Genomic DNA, 7901 nt, shown 5'->3' with positions numbered 1-7901 from the left:
GCGGGGCGCGGCGCGGCCACCACCTGCGGAACCTGTCGGGCGGCTCCAGACGGGCGCCGCGCCGCGCACGCACCGCTCGCTCGCTCCTTCCCTCTCTCCCGCCTTCCCTCCTTCGCCCTCCTCTCCCCTGCTCTTCCCGCGGCCGCGGCCCGGCGGATCCCCTCGAGCGGCCCCTCCGCGCCCCGCCGAAGCCATGGAGCTGCTCCGCGGCGCCGCGCTCCTGCTGCTGCTCTGCGCCGCCGCGTGCTGGGCGCAGGACGGTGAGAGACCCCTCCGCACCGCGGACACCCCCGCGCCCGCTGCCCCGCTGCGCGGCGCCCCCCGCGCCCTCCGTCCCGCCGCGCGCTGCCCCCGGCGGCGCCACAAAATGGCGCCCCCTGTGCGCGGGGCCGGGAGCGGGGGAGGGGCCTCGCGCGGCGGGAAGGTGCCGGGGGAGGGGGGGGGGAACGAGGGGACCCCGCCGGCCCCAGGAGCACCCCAGGGTGCCGGGGAGGGGGGGACGACACCCTTCTATCCCTTATTATATTTACTCTATCATCCCCCTTGGGCCCCCGGCTTCTGCCTCTCTTCCAGAGTGCATCTGCACAAAAAACAAGCGCGTCACCAACTGCGTGCAGCGGGATGGCGTTTGCCAGTGCGAGTCCATTGGGTCCGGCGCAGCCGTGAGGTGCAACACGTGTAAGTCTGTCCTGCGGTTTTTGTTGTTTTCATTTCGTTTTCCTTTTGGAACGCTTTGTTTGTTGCCGTGTTCTAAGTAGCGCCTTCCTGGGGGCTCGGGGGTGTTAAAGAGGTGCTAAAGAGCTCTCCGTGAAGCTCGGGAATGTAAAGAAAGCCCAGGGAGCACCTGACCGAAGAGAAAACTGCGGGAAAGGAAAGGAAAATTGCTTCCTGGTAGTCCAGGTCGGCTGATAATGGTAGATAAGGGTTTATAATCCCTACCCAGAAACTTCTGTAAATACGTGTGTGCAGTTATACCAAGGCAGCCACCCCAATCCTCTTCCATATTCAATATTGTGTCGCTATCTAGTGGCAAAGGTTTTTTTTTTTTTTTTTTTTGCGCCTGGAAACAGAGCCCTAAACAATGTCCATGAAAGACTTTGGATCAGTGTCGCTAGGCAATTATTTTAGCACTTTTGTTTCTGCCAGATTTTGGGTTTCTTGAGAAAAGTCCCCAGGTATTGCTAATTCCTCCCATGTCAAAGGTCATAAAAGGATGATTCGGTAGGGAGTTCTTGCTAGGAACTGGTCTGCTTTCTGCTTATCTTCTGCCTTGCTTTTGTCAAAATTGGGCTGCCTTGCAGGGATAGCTTGATCTTTCATAACCAGATGATCTCTCTGAAACAATATTTTGTTAGAGTGTTATCGGTCTCCTTCAGATTTTATCAGGTTTCTGTGAAAGGCTCTTGTCAAGGCTGACAGAATTTTCATTCTTGTTTGAAACTAATTAGAGCCCCTGCCTTCCTTTGATTTTATAAGTCTTCAGCTGGGGAAAATCCAGAGATTCTTGCAGCCTTACTGAAAATTCTATATGCAATGTAGTATTCATCTATATAAATACATGTTATATAAACACATGTTTTGCATATATATCTTATGTAACATTTATAATCAATTATCTGTTATGTAGGAAGTATTTGCCTGCTTTAACATACAGCACTTGCASTTCTTTGTGGACAGATAAAACTCATACTGATTCTAAGACAATAGAACAGAATTAATATTCTGGTAATTATCTATTTCCAATTAAAATATCATTGTGTGATGAACAATAACAGAGCTGAGAATTTCACATGTTGAGGTGGAGTGCCTTGGATTAATATTTATGAACCCAAAATACATGTCCTGACTCCATAAGAGTGCTGTGCACTCAGCAGCATCTTCTGCAATCAGTACAAACATGGATGCAACAGAGCAAACTGATTCTCCTCTCTACTATAATTAAGCTCAAAACTTGATACCTTGTTTTGTATATAAGGATAGGGTACTAGAGCCAGGCCTAAGTGAGGTTTGTTGGTCAGAGAAGATGGACTGCAGTAATAGATAMTTCTAAGAAATAAGCACACTTTCAAAAGCACCTAGCAGATTCTTCTGAAATGCTAGCTTCTGAAACACAAATCATTTATTTAGTTGCATAAACTTATGCTGAGACGTTAGAGACAGCTGCCTCTCTGCCAAGGTGTTTTTTTCTGGGTGCTCTGGTTTTGTCTGCATGAATATTGTGGGAGTACTAAAGAATGAACTATTGTCATCTGTTCCCTCCCAAAATAGGCTTTTTCATGCTCTCCCAAAGGTGATGACACTTTTCTTTGCACTTGAAAGCAGATGTTCTGTAAAAAAGGAGATACAAATCTTCATTCACTGTCAATGCACCTTCACAGGAGCCTGCTTAAACAACGAATCCTCATGCAGAAGACAGCTATATTAGCGCTGCATGCAGTTTTGCAGCACTGTGCTCTTAGATATTGTGTAGGTGGTGTGGGCAAGCACAGAGGGAACAAGGGGAATTTAACTCCAATCTTCTTCTGCTTCCAGCTAGAAGAATTCTCCAAACTTCTCAGCCTCAAATGCTACGTTATCACAGGTCCACTGTTGGTCAGCTAGAGCTATACCTTACATAGCTATTGTGAACTTGATTAAAGTGGGATTTAAACACTAGTTAAGCAGAAAACACTACGCAAATTTACCCCCTTCAGAGAATCAGAGAAAGCATCAGACAAGACATAAGGCTTTGGTAGATTTTGATATAGGGTCTTCATTAATGCTACCTTCTCTCTAGGACTCACTATATAATCCCACAGTGAGAAGAGAGAAGGATTTTATCCCTAAAGGAGCTGGATTATTTAGTTTTTTGATTTCCAGTCTTTCCTGGGARTGTCTAGCAAGAAATAAAAGGAATCTAGATATGAAAAGAATGATGGGTCAGCGTATTAGAGCTAGAGTTAAGAACATTTTGGTCTTTTGCTACTATAAAATAAGAATATATATAATTTCCTGGAATTTAGTCCCTGGATTTTATTCCTCCTTTGCTTTGCTAAATATCAATCTGATTTGCACATCTTATCTAACAGTTAAATATGAGGTAGTATCAGTGATTTCAGTAGAACTGATAAAAATAAACAACTGGTAAGCAGGAGGTAATATACTGTATAAGATACAGTTCCTTGTAGCTAGTACTTACAGATTAAAACCTTGCAAATGAAGTTTAATTCATTACATTTACCTGGGATAATTCTGTGCGGCTTAATTAGCTGTATGCCTGTCCAACCCTTTGTGGTAAAAATAAATCCCTTCCTATGGTTTAGCTCTTAACTTCATTTCCTGTTGTCTTTGCCKTTTGACCCAAATAAGCTACGAGTGACCTTCCTTCAGTTCAAAACTCCCCATTTCTTCCTTCTCTGTTTGTTTCTTGGGCATGTCTGAAAGAGTAATTTAAAACTAGATCTTTCAAGTTGTCTGAATCAGAATGAATTGGTCCCTGGCCTACCTGAGGTGCCAGGAGGAGATTCAGGATTGCTGGGGAAGTTGGGATTGCTCTTCAGCACTGCTAGAAAGGGCTCTGGCTGTGTTTCAGCAGCTCTGCCTTTCTTAGTTGCTGCCAATTTGCTGGAATTTGGATTTCTCTGTTGATTKCAAGAACAGCTTTCTCACTGAATGAAGGGAAATATAGTTAAGAACTCTYCCAAAATATTGCCAAGTTGAAAGTGCAATGAAAAATTTGATCCACTGCAGCAACTGCCTTCCAGAACTGCATTTTCATTCATAGAAGCTCCCTTTGTTTGTTCCTCTGCCTTCCTTCTCCAGCTTTGAAAATGTGGCTCTAGCTTACTAAAGATAAAATGAAGCTCTTCCATACTATAGAATTTGTCCAACGGCAGGGATGACCTCTCCTATTTGCATTCAGGATAAGCAGCTCCTCACTGCAGGTGTTCTATGTGTTGTCTTAACTTGCAGGTCCCAGCAATTGGGGCCTGCAGGAAATGAGGGATGCAGGAAATCAGCAGCAGGCAGCTGCTTAAATCAGACAGTCAAAGAGGCGAAATGGATAATGGATCCTCAAACCTCCTGAAGCTGCTTTTGAATTCACCTGTCTTCTGTGCTGTATAACGACTGTGGGAATATTATACACTTCTTGAGGGGTTATGCTTGAGGCTTGGCCAAATATGAAAGTTGTACTGTGTGGAGTGGAATACATAGATTAATTGMACACATGCAATTGAAACCTGAAGAAATATATTTGTAGTAGAACTCTCCTGCTGTAGTTGCAGGTATCTCTTCTTGTTTCCTGACTAAGGTTTTCATCTGTAAAATGAGCATAATGWTAGATTTTTTTTCCTTCATCTTGTCCCTTAACGAACTGAAGCTGTTCGAGAAACGTCTGTGTACTGAGTGCTTGGCCCATTACTTGGAAGGGAACTTTTCTTGACACAAATACTTAAAATGCGAGAGGGAAGATGCTCTTTCAAAGAAAGTCTTTAACCAACACACAAGTCAAGGTAATTGCCTTATGCCTTAAAAGGGCTGCAAATTTGTCACAGATTTTCTGTCTGAGATGTAGCTCCCCCTCAGCATTTTCTTGGGGTTATAAATAATAAGATCTGCTGGGATCTGGGACTATGAATGGACCAGGACCGCAGGCAGCCCTGGGCTGTGGGCATGTTTCAATTCTTTCTGAAATGTCACATCCGTGAGAACTATCTAATTGCTAATGTTGTTAAACTTTAATGGCTCCTGGCCTGTGGTCTAAGGTTTATTACCAAGGGGATCAAAAGCAAACATTTATTTCCTTAGTTCCTATGCCAGGCTGAATATAAGGCCTCATTACTGTCTCYAACCAAGCAGCCCTGTTCAGTGAGCTGCTTTCATCCTCGCTCTTTCTCTTGAACTGTAGAGATGTGACCTGAGCGACTGCAGTTTAGCACCTGCTATTTGGTGCTATTTGGTCTGGGTCTTACCTCTATATCTTTCTCAATCACATTCAACCCTCAGTCTTTCTCTTGCCTTTTTTTTTCGGTGATATTGTTTTCTGTTACCCTTCAATAAAAAAAAAAAAAAGGCAGAGGAGGAGGGAATAAAATGTACCGTGTGTGTACCATGCATCAATGCTGTGAATGTCAAAAGGCAGTACCAGGCCTTCCCATGAAAACGTGTGGTTTCAGTGGTTAGTGCTGTGATTCAGCCCAGGGGCAAGAACCAAAAACACGGAGGAAAAATTTYGGAGGTACTAACCTTGAGTGAACTGAAGATAACACAAAGTTTGGAAAGCTGAAAGCTAGTTAAGTTTTTGTCAAAAAAGGACAGCTAATGGAGCATCATCCAGTGAAGGAGAATTAAGAAGGATGATAACTCATCAGGGCAAGCTTGGTCCTGACAAGGAAGAGTGCCCACAAGATGCGCTCAAAGAGATATTAAAGAGGCCATGCTGACTGTAGGTGTGCCKTGCCCTTGCTACCTGAAACAGCTCGAATTATGAATTTTCACTGATTTTTTTTGGAGCTGAAGGCTTCAATTTTTGACCTTTGCTGTGTCAGGCTGGATGCACGCTTGCTTGAGGGTAGAAGTGATGATGCTCAGACTTTTGGTTGCGAGGGTTTCCAGAAATATAAAACTCTCTCACTTCACAAGTCATTACTAAGGGAAATAGAGAAAAATATAAGGTTATATTCTGTCTACATGGTGTGGAGAGAATATGACTGTCCAACTACCCCATCTTCATTTTCATCACTCTTTGTATCACTGTCATATTTGAGCTCTGTGAAATGACAGGGACAATCAGAATCTGTTGTATTATTAAAACGTAACTTAAGAAACAAATACTAAAGAAACACTCCATATAATGTATTGAAACAAGTGGGGGAAAAAAGCTAGGAAGAAATGGCTAGTGAGTAACTGTACTAAAAATCTGAAGTTGAGGTTGAATATGAAAAATGTACAATGAAGAGCGAGGAATTTTCTTACTAWACATACATCAAGATTTTTAGCAAAGTCAGGATTCCAGAGGGGAAAAAAAAGGGGGTCAGGGAGTGAAATATATCTCACGTACATGRTCACAAATGTGGAACTACATTCAGTGATATCTCTTGAGTAAGCAGAAAGAAAAACGTAGAGCATGTTTCAGGATCAGGTTGGAGTATTCGTTTGCAAAGCAGAGGTGAAGATAATGTGTAGTGGCCAATGCAAGAGGACAGTCCTATAATGCAGTACCCAGTGGGTGCAGGGACCCTTCCTTCAGCAGAAGTGAGTAGTGTTTATAAACAAACAGGACTAAGTTTGATGTGGACTTTGTAAATGGAGTCTGTTTTGTTTGCTCTAATTCTTTGCAAGTTTATAATCAAATGTCTAGCCTTATATTTTGCTGATGAAATTTGTCATGTTCTTAATCTATGTGCTTAATTAATGGCAAGCCTCATCTCTAAACAGCTTGGCAGACCGTGCATGACTCTTCCTTTGGGAATGGAGAAGGAATTTAGGGGGGGTGCAGGTGTTACTGGAGGTGTTTTGTATCCTAAATGTATACCATATATACCATATACCAAATACCATATACACCATATACCAAATACCATATATACCATATACCAAATATAACCATGTATACCATACCATATACTCTCTATACCATACTGACCTAGGGTGACTGTGCCTCAGCACGAGAGGGAGGAATCCTGGGGAAGCATAAGTACTCAGGATTTAGGGAAAGAGCGGTGTTTTYTTTTTTTTTTTTTTTTATTTTTTTYTTTTTTTTTTTTTTTTTGCTTTATGAAGAAGCAGGGGAATTAAACTATGTTTATCATGCAAGCAGGAGAATTGAACTATGTTTATCATGCTGCTGTGTTTATCGCTATGAACTATAGCGACAGAAGAAATTTCTGCAAGTTCCAATTAGAAATGATTCCCACAAAAATATTATGTCCTCCTCTCCTTCTAGAAGGTTTTTGATTTGGGGAGGAAACTTGACCATTTTCTTTTTCTATAAAGTAGTCAGAAATAGGGAACAATTGGTCTATCAGTGGGCAGATGGAGCCCTTGGTGGGACCAAGCAGTGCCAGCCATGGGAGAGGGCTTGATTTGGYCTCCTTCAACAGCGGGCAGCCTGCTCGGGAAAAGGTCGTGGCTCAGAAGGGAAGGAGACTAAACCTGGATTCCTGCAGAGAGAGGTGGTGGAGGTCTCGCTGAGATTTTGCTAACTGGCAAATTCTGAGCTTTCCTAGGAAAGGTCAAGTAGTTTACCAGGAGGAGGAGGGGGAAAAAAAAAGCTGCTTCCAAATCATGACTGTACTTCCTTTCTTTTTCCCAGCTGGGAATAAGTTTGAATTGTCTAGATAAAGTCTCAAGAGGCCAAATTAGCCTGGTGAGGTGCCAGTAAAGTAAGTGGTGTTATGCTTGGCCAAGTTCATCCTTGGCATGACTATTCACTGAGCTGCTTTTGTACCAGGGACTGGTTGTGTTTGCCCTTCTAGGTTACTTCTCTGGACTATAATGAGCTCTTATCTGAGACATCTGAATAAAATAATAATTTTAAATCAAAAATATTAATAAAGTAGATATTTCAGATACTTCACTTGCAAATAATTCATTGCACTGAATTAATTTTCTCTAATCAGAAGCCTGACAGGTACCAGCAAATGGTAATTTAACAGCGRGAGCAATTTTATATATTTTTAGAGAGTATGAAAGTAGAATCAGTTTCTTTAAAATTGCTCCCCAACATAGGGAACTTTGGCCAAACATTTCCTTCCAAAGGCTCTAGGTCCTTTGTTCATCAGTCTTCCTATTTGGAAAAATACATATATTGATTTAGTCATATTTTCAGACTGGTTATTATTTTATTTTATTTTATTTTTTGCTGGTGAAGTGCCATGATTATTTACTTGTGTGAGCAGCATATACACTCATATAATTTA

At 42.5% G+C, this 7901-nt stretch overlaps 2 long non-coding RNA genes across 2 annotated transcripts in view; both read left to right on the top strand.

The window, feature by feature from the left end:
- LOC112943063 overlaps positions 1–7901 on the top strand; it is a 56258-nt gene that overhangs the window by 28076 nt on the left and 20281 nt on the right. The window lies entirely within an intron of this gene.
- LOC112943062 lies at positions 116–631 on the top strand. The gene is made up of 2 exons (XR_003248520.1): positions 116–260; positions 574–631. It is a non-coding gene; the product is annotated as an uncharacterized LOC112943062 (long non-coding RNA).

Source organism: Nothoprocta perdicaria, unplaced genomic scaffold, assembly GCF_003342845.1.
Source record: "Nothoprocta perdicaria isolate Ctin4 unplaced genomic scaffold, notPer1 scaffold_14, whole genome shotgun sequence".
In the NCBI taxonomy this organism is placed as follows: Eukaryota; Metazoa; Chordata; class Aves; order Tinamiformes; family Tinamidae; genus Nothoprocta; species Nothoprocta perdicaria.
Note: the sequence above shows the minus strand (reverse complement) of the source record. Positions and strands in the feature narration are given on the sequence as shown.